Below are 9,691 nucleotides of genomic sequence, written 5' to 3'. Positions count from 1 at the left end.
AACCATCAATATTATTGTCTTCAACAATAATTTAAGCAATCCTTAATCATTAAAATTATTCAGATCATTTAAATGATTTCAATCATAAGAATCCACTCTCCTATTTGTCTTTAAATTCAAAACCTTCTACTTGAATTTGCCTTTTAAATCAAACCAATCATTCAATCAACTTGCATGGAAATTTCATTATCCTGAAAGGAAAATATCTTCTCCTCTGAAATTTCACTCCCTTGTTGTACTTCAGATATTTAAAATAGATCTCTGTAAAATCGCAAAATAAATCTTCTTACCAGATCTGCAATATCTTGTAGTAATTCCCAGATTTCAACAATTCTGACAGAATATCATACTGCCTCTAATTAATAATTTTGACAGGTATCCCCAATATTCTTCTGATCATTCCAAGACTTTTCCTTATAGTCTCTCTGCTGAAATTGCTTCATTCGCTTCTTTGTCACGACTACTTGCTGAGAATAAAATTCAACCCTTCAACCAAACTCCACAGAGCATTGGTCTAGCTCTAATACCAAAATGATGCCAGATAACTGACATCCTGTCCAAAATACCATGTGGACCTATGTGTTATGCCCATGTATACAATGGAAGCCTGTGCATTGGTCTATTTTAATGACAACTCGACCAATTACCAACCAGCAAGATAACACAGAACCTGCTAACACACGTTGTTGTCAAACCTGAACGTCGAAGACTGAAACCCAAATAAAATAAATCCCATTTCAATTCCTATCGGGTCCGCCTTTCCATAAATATTATCACGATATATTCTCCGCCGTTGATCTTACCCTTTCATCCAACGGTTGATGGTTCACCCAATCATCGCACATCACAAATCACATTTTCGTAAGGCCAGGTTCATCGCTCTTGGAATATTGCGATGCGAAACCAATCGCTGATCCTCCACTGTTCGATCAAAACAGACTTGATCCAACGGTCAGCAACGATATCGCTCGGGGACCATGCGCGACGTTTAACCGCCCTATCGGAGCCGATAAGGAATATAAATTCTTGGCTTATAATTGTTCGGGTCCATTTTTGGAATTAAAGCCCGATCACTTATTGGCCCGATATCCGTTGGATATAAGAGGCCATCAGATCTACGGCCTGCGGGACTCCAACTAGCATGAGATAAATAAACAGCTTAACCCCCGCAGTTGACTGTGGTGTAAGCGTTGAAAATGAGATCGACGACTTGGATTTAATGCGGGGCTTTGACCATGATCTGTGCATTCGTACACTCCTACCTCCGCGTAGTTGTTGTTCACCGTCAGATCTACTAGCCAACTGATGGTCCTGATATAACTTGGTATTTCTTCACAAATTTAACAGGTTCCACCAAGACTTAGCGCTTCCGCCAAGTTAGTCAGTCTCTAACTATATGCTCCACCGTTTCTTAAAGCATATCCAGGCTCTTAACTGTTCACTGTAATTACAGAGGATTCAACCTACGATCTATGAAACCAATCACATACAAAAGATCACGCAAAACAAGCTTTGTATGCAAACCCCTTTTATTCATAACAATCTTTACATCATGTACAGAACATCTCGTGCTCTAATCTATTCTCTCTTCTACTTAGCTCTCTCTACACTATCCAACCTCTGTGTAACACACTTTGCCTACTCTATTACACTCAATACTCAATTACACAAGGAAATACACAATCCACAATGTGTTCATATTAATAACTATTTACAGAAGGAACAATCACACTCGACTGTTTCAATTCTTCCCTCGCTCATCCATCCTATCTTTCCATCTAAATCTAACCTAACCTAACTTCTCACTCATTCCAAAAGATTACAATTTATACAAAATGTAGATTCATGAACCCATTTAGTTCAGATCCAGAAATCTCTCATTCTTCCCTAAAGAATCTCTTCACTCAACTCTTTTCTCAAACAAATGCTAATTTAAGCTTTCAAATCCCTCATATCCTATTCAAACAAAATATTCTCACTGTTTGGCCTGATCTCCACGCAAGGAGGATCAATCAGCCACTTATACCTTTTTCTGCTCAGATTTTGACAACAAATAAACACTCTCATACATTTAAATTAATAAAATTAACTAATCCCTTGTCTTCCAACCCTTTGTTAGCCACAACATGTGATCATACCATCACATTGCTGACTAGGTCTAAATGCTCCTGCATTAGAAAGGCACAAAGGTTAAAATGGTTGTAAGAACAAAGCAAGTGGTCAAAAGGGGCCAAACTGTGAGCGAGGTTGTCATTGGAATAAACCAAAGCGAGGCCATAATGCCATGGGTTAATATGCTAGGAGGGGGAGCGGGATGAGCATTTTAAGTCATATGTGTGAGAGATCTGCAAATTGTGGGTGATAGATATCCAGGCTAGTATGACAAGACACTGTAGAGGTGATGGTTGCCAGATGTAAGGGGTCGTCATTATGTCTTTGGGCAAATGGCGGGATTTGGAGGGACACCCAGATTCCGGGAGAAGAGAGGAGTTTATTAAAAATATGTTAAAAAGATAAATTATTTAAGATTATAAATATATATTGTTTTTTAGGTAGTTTAAATATATTATGATTTGATTTTTAAAGTAATTCAAAATAATAAAAATAAATATTAATATTTTTAATCTAAAATTTAGTAATAATAATTTTAAGTTAATAAAATTATATATATATATATATATATATAATATATATTAATATTATATAATTTAATGATAACCTAACTATTTAAGAGTATTAAATTCATTTATATATATTAATTTAAAATGACAATTTTGATAAAAAAAATATTAACTAAATTTCAATAATAAAAATGAGAAAAATCAAAATTACAAAATATCTTATGTAAATTGAAACAAAATTAAAAAAATTATTGAAGATTTTAATTTACCCAATTAAATAAGGTCATTCAATGAGAGTTTTAAAGATGGATATCTTTCTTATTAAAAGACTTCAAATTTTTAATGTTTTGTGAATTATTCTTTTCATCTGATTCTCGATATTATATAAATTATTCCCTATGTGGAATAACAAACTTTTCAAACATCTTCAATGATTTCATCTTACTATTGTACTTTCGAGCCTTCAAGGATTTCATCTTTACTATTGTACTTTCAAACTTTTAATAAATACATGAGATGGGACTCTGCATAATGGAGGGGCACTTTTCAAAGAAGTCAAAGAGATGATATACACAGTCTTTTGCATGCCCCAGATGGAAAGAGCACATGAAAAATACCCATACCCTTTGAGCACCCCCTAAGAAAAGGAATATTAACTGACATGTACTTACATATATAAATCTATAGAAAGATATATTTATAAATGTCATACATAATTTCTACCACAATAAGGAATTACAGATAGAATGCATGACCACATGGATAGACAGATGTGATGCCCGGGAGATATAAGCAAGAGAAGACCTCCTTAGGATAATTCAGTAAGAACTGTTTGGAATGGGATAAAATTACAGATATTAATAATATAATTCAGTTTTAATAGAGGTATTTTAGGATGATGAATCAATTTATAGGTTAAAAGTTACAATTTTAAATAATAAATTAAAAATTAAAAATAAAAATATTTAACTTATTATAATGCCGGATAATAAATTAAAAAATATTAAAATATTAAAATGTTAAAAAATATTGAAATTTAAGATATTTAGCCTTATTATGCAGCTTATTATATTGTGTGCATAAAACTTTTGTAGGGATTTCTATAAGGCTTTGAAAATGAGGATATATTTTATTTAATAAAAATAAATATTATATTTTTAATAAGTTTATATTTACATTTATAAAATGAATGTTAATATAAAACAAAATATGAATGCAATATTATCAAATGAATGTAGTTTTAGTTTAAGTGATTGTGAGTTAATGGTTATCTTGAAATTATGTTTTTTTTAATTATTTATTATACTTGTAGTAATTATGAAATAATTAATAAAATATTAATTTGTTATAATATTTAATTTATTTTGATTATTAATTTTAAAATAAAAAATATTATATATATATATATATATATATAGATAAAAGTGTAGTTTAATAGATTAAATGGTTTTTTTTCACTAATATAATTTTAAATAAGATTGCGATTTTTTGTTATTTAAAATAAATTTTTGAATATATAAATAGATTCAAGATTTTTATAAAACTTTGGACATTAGAATTCAGCAAATTAACCAACTTAAAATCAAAATTTTAAAAAAGTCTCTTTCAAATTTTAATAGAAAAAATACTCTAAAAAAACTATTTCATCAATTAGTTAAATATGTTAAATATACATTTCAAATAAAAATAAAAAATTGAAAAACATCCCATCAACAAATAAAGATAAAATTAAAAAATATTATATCAATATCCTCCCTAATTAAACACATAATATTTGTATAAGTTCTCTACATACTACCTTCTTCCCTAAAACATTTTGCAAATGCTATATACACCCTTTTATTCACATTACACATTTATAATAATACCTAACACATGTAAAGGAAGAAAATCAATGCACACAAATAAAGAAAATAGCCTTCCATATTCCAATTTGGTGTTTTCATGTCCCCTTAGCTAAGTTGATAAAGCAATCTACCCAAAATCACCACTAGGAATTCTATGTTTCTGTAAAATTAAAATTTGAAATTTTATTTTAAACCTATGTTGTTATTCATATTAATGCATTTATCTTTGTGAACATTTTCGGTTGGCATGTGGCTCTTTTATGTGTAAGACATCTTATTCATATTAATGCATTTATCATGGTGATCATTTTTAGTTGGCATTTGGGGTTTTTATGTGCAAGACATCTTGCTTGCCAAAAGTTGTGCCCACCTCAATGTCTCCAAAAGTCACATGGCATTAACCTTTATGCCCATCCAATTAGTAAGTTTTTCTTTAAGGTAAGAAAGCTAGAGTGATTAGGTTTCTCATAAACCATGAGTATTTACCAGGAGATTCACAAATTAAGAAAGCTAGAGAGATTAGGTTTCTCATAAACCATGAGTATTTACCAGGGGATTCACAACCATATAACCAAAATAACACTAATGAATAACATAGTAAAGGTATTAAAAAGGTAAAAGCGATATAGAACCACACTTGCAAAGCCAAAAGAGAAATGTTTGGCATGTCCCAAGCAATGCCCTCAAAAGTCACGTTATAGTAATCCATTGTTATCATTACTTGCTAGTCGGAAGGGTCACCAAAAGTCACGTTATAGTAATCCATTATTCAATATGCCTTCTATCATTACTTGCTAGTCGGAAAGGTCATCATTACTTGCTAGTTAGAAAGGTCATCACAGGTGAATATTTTGAGAATTAAAATGGGAAAGAAACAAGGTAAATATTTGCAACAAGATTGAAATTGAATTGATTTTTGAGTAATAATATTATAGGTTTTGAAAGTGTTTTAATTTAGAAAAGAAAAATTATATTTTTTAAAAATTATTTATTTATCAATGTTAAGGTGAATATTGTGTTTTAGTAAATTAATAAAAGATGGTAATGAATAATTATTTTATTTTATTAAAGTATTCACTATGAAGATTAGAGATAGATATTTTGTCAATAAAGTTTTATAAAGTCTTGAAAGGGTAAATGCTTTGAAAAGTAAGGTATTGAAATATCTTATTAGATATGAAACACTTGAATACATCTTCTATGTAATAGGTACTATTATGAAAGCTTAAATTTCAGAGGAAACAATTTTAATTAATAATCCCTAGTCTTTAAAATAAAAGTGTGTTAATGTCAATTTTGAAGTTTTGTAAAGACATCTATGTTGATTCTTCATATCAATGTGATCTCAACAATCCATTTTAAAAAAAATAGCTTAGGAAGATAAGTCAATCATATATCTATTAAAAACATCTATAATTACACATTACTTTGACATTAACCCTTCTTTTAGAACAACTCTTTGTCATGCAATTGTTTCAAGAGGGCATCACTTATGTACATATATCATCTTATCATAGAATAGAAAGAATGATAAATATATTTCTCTTTGCCACCAAACATGAAGGGATCTAAGTAATGGGGTATAGTGGGTTGTGACAAAGTTGTATGTCAATGTGTATAAGCACTATAATAACAATGCGACAATATCACTAACATCAACATGTGACATCGACGTTATAGCCTAACTCATATACGAAACAATATACCTTGCAAGTGTATAATGTATAGACCATCCAAAAAACCTATGACTTAAAGGGTGTGAATACTACAACTATCCTCACTCGTAGAATAACGTTGACACAACTTCTTCTTCACAATGAATAATTGTTATCTTCTACATTTTTTCGTCCTTAGAATACAAATTGTGCCACCTCAAGCTTGTAAGCAAGAATGAGATCATTGGTACCTTGTTATTTCTATGGACAAATGACTTGTGAACAACCAAATCAAAGATTAGCACAAGAAGAGTGAACATGTCACAAACGGAATTTTAAACTAAAATGAAGAGATAACATTCTTCCTCTCAACTCATAAACTAGATTCAATTAACAATTAATATCTTCTACCCGAAACTTAACTCATTTTATTATAAAATATTTGATCCAAATGTTTAATACGATCTTTCAGTGTATTATTTTGTTTTTGTTAAGCTTGGCAGGTCCATTCCATTTTCTATTATATAAAAAGCAAGTTTACACCACACATATTAACCAAGTGGCCTCAACTTGCCTTGAGGGGAAACCAAGTTTGTTGGCCACCGGTCAGCGTTATAAGCCATCCAAAAACAATATTGTTTTAATCTATCCAGCTAGGCTAGATACGTTTCTATCTCATGTCCATACACTACATAACTGTAAAAATTGACATTTGCAACATGAAAATTAAAAGCTAACCACATAAACCAAAGTTATGCATGGGGATGAGTCTACTCCTTCTGATCCTTTGAGGCAGATGCGACAAGAGCTGGATCCTTGGCTGATGCCCCTTGCATGCCATACAACTCCAGAATGCAAGGGATGTGGCGGTTGATTCTGTCCAGCCTAATATCTGTTTATGTAGCTGGAAGAGAATTTTCTCCATGTCCTTCTTATAATTTGACATTCCCTGAACTGTCACCGCCATACCCACGAATATTTGTTCCATCCCCTTGCCTAGTAAAATCTTCATTAACCAGTACAAGTACAACATTTTCTTGAACTGTGATACTCCCACGGGTGTTACTCGGATCCGAGACGAGAGTCCTCCAATTATCCATCTCTTCCTTCGACTCACTTCCTTGCTTTACCTCCTCTTCCCATTCTTCCAACAATTTTCGAATGCCAACATCTATCCCCTCATGGTAAGCCTCTACTGCTTCGGTGATAAGGTTCTCTATTGATTTCCAACCCTTACGTGTTTCTGATGTGCTCGGCCCCTTATTTGTCCGAGGAGCCGGGCCTCTCCTACCATGCCTACGACCTCTCGCTGCTCGAGCCATGACGTGTTTTCCAGAACACTGATGACACCCAAAAAAAGTTAGAATAAAACTCAGAAATTTCGTAATACACCACCTTGCCTATTCATGCTTCTTCTCATCACCATTTCTCACGACATACGTGCAGGGGTGGGCTGAAGCTCGCAGTTCCCAGAGGGAAGATCTTTGCCCCTTACCCCTTGGCCCGCCATTGTTCCCTCCCCCCTTACTATGGATTGTATGCAGGTCATCCCACCCCGTCTCAATCCGAGCCCATAGGCCCTCCTTGAATCTAGTAGTATGCCTGCGATAGGTCCAGTTCCTTGCTCCCTCAGCCCAAAGATAAATGAATTTGCCTCTCAGGTCCCTCTGTTTGGTTTTCCACTCAGGATTCTTGGCCTTGCCATCAATCCCGTGAGGCTTCCAGCTACCCCAACAATTTCTTTGCAGACCACCGACATGGATGCGACCCCAACCCCCTCCCATTGGCTTCCCCCAACCCCTCTCTACAAACCTCGACCTCTCTTGAATTGCGGTGCCATTATCAAGCTTTCCCCCGACCTTAATTACAGAGCACAGAGCTTCCCAACCCCGCAGCAAGCTTTTGCCCCCCCAACAATCATGGGTGTTACTCATTTGGGAGAAGGTATAGACACAAAACCAAGCCATGGCAAGTAGTTGCCTCCCCCATTGCCACCAACAACAATATATTCCCTATATTTTCGGGTTATTTCCCCTCCTTTCCCCCTAGCAAAACCCCAACCAAAAGATAGATTCAATGGTGAGGCAAAGCTGAATTACATACCCGGTTTCAGCAAGTGTCCTTCCGCGTCCGAGGTTCCTCGCGTTTCGTCGACCTTCCATTGCACTGTATCGCCACCCCTCTCCACATTATTTCATTCTAGCGTCGCATTTCGAATAACCTCGCCTGCCACTAAACCCAGCCTTATCTCCTATCCCGCCACCTTGCCCACTTCCCCAGCATGCATTCATCCCAAGGGTCACCGCACCCCCTGCCTTAAGCATGTGGGGGATAACGGTATTAAGTGCCCGGGGACTAAGCATTACTGCACCCAGGCTCTTCCAACTGATGACCCGCATTCCGATCGAGATAATCTTTCAGTGTATTATTAATTTAAATGAAAAAATCATTAATTTTCAAAATCATAACAAAATTAAAATTTTACTTTTAAAAATATTTTAAACTTTAATTCTCTATCCACTTTTCACAATTAATTCTTCATTTAATAAACTTTAATTCTCTATCCACCCTTCGTAATTAATTCTTCATTTAATAATTTTTTTAAAGAGATGCCTCTTTTTAATTTACATCATAATGTATTCTGAGTTATTTTCTTCATAGAGTTTCCTAAATTATGATTTAATTTACATCATAATGTATTATGAGCTATTTTCTTCATAGAGTTTCTTGAATTACGAATTATTCCCATAATTAGAAGATAAAATATGGATTTCATTTTGCTATTGTTTCTCTAGTAAATATGTAAGACAAGACTTTGTCATAATAATGAGGATGTTTCACAAGAAAAATAGATCGTTACAAAAGTTATTGATATAAAAACTTAAAATTTAATATAATCATTTTAATATCATAAAATTGCAAGTATTGAGTATTAATATTATATAATTTAATTACGATAAAATATTTGAAAATGTTAAATTTATTTATACAAAATTATAATTTGATTATATAATATATTAGAAAAAATCAAAATTTTAAAATAATTAATTTTTTTATTTTATTTTTAATGATCACAACTATTTATAATTTAAGACAAAAATCTTATAAAATATTTTGTAAGTATCAATAAAACCTTCAAAATAAATATATGATTTTAATAAGGATATCATTTAAAAATAACATGTCTTTTTAATAATAAGAAATCTTTTTAATAATGGTATCATTTTACTATTTTATTTTTAATGAGCCTACATGATGTGACCCGGCTATAGTGAAGTGGCATAAGGGAAATAAAAGATTATTAAAAATATGTTACAGAGGTGAAATGACCATAAACATATATTATTTATTAGTAGTTTAAATGTGTGATAGATTGATTTTTGTGAGGTTTAAAATAATAAAAATGGAAATTAGAATATTTATCATAAAATCTAATAAGAATAATTTGAATCAATAGAATTGCAATTATAAAATGATAATATTGCATAATCTAATTACAATAAAGGTATTTAAAGGTATTGAATCTATTTGAATATTAAAAATAACAATTTCATTAATTTAAGATTAG

This window comes from Pinus tabuliformis, chromosome 3_1, assembly GCF_031772625.1.
Source record: "Pinus tabuliformis cultivar Carrire ecotype Pingquan chromosome 3_1, CPIR1, whole genome shotgun sequence".
NCBI lineage: Eukaryota > Viridiplantae > Streptophyta > Pinopsida > Pinales > Pinaceae > Pinus > Pinus tabuliformis.
Note: the sequence above shows the minus strand (reverse complement) of the source record.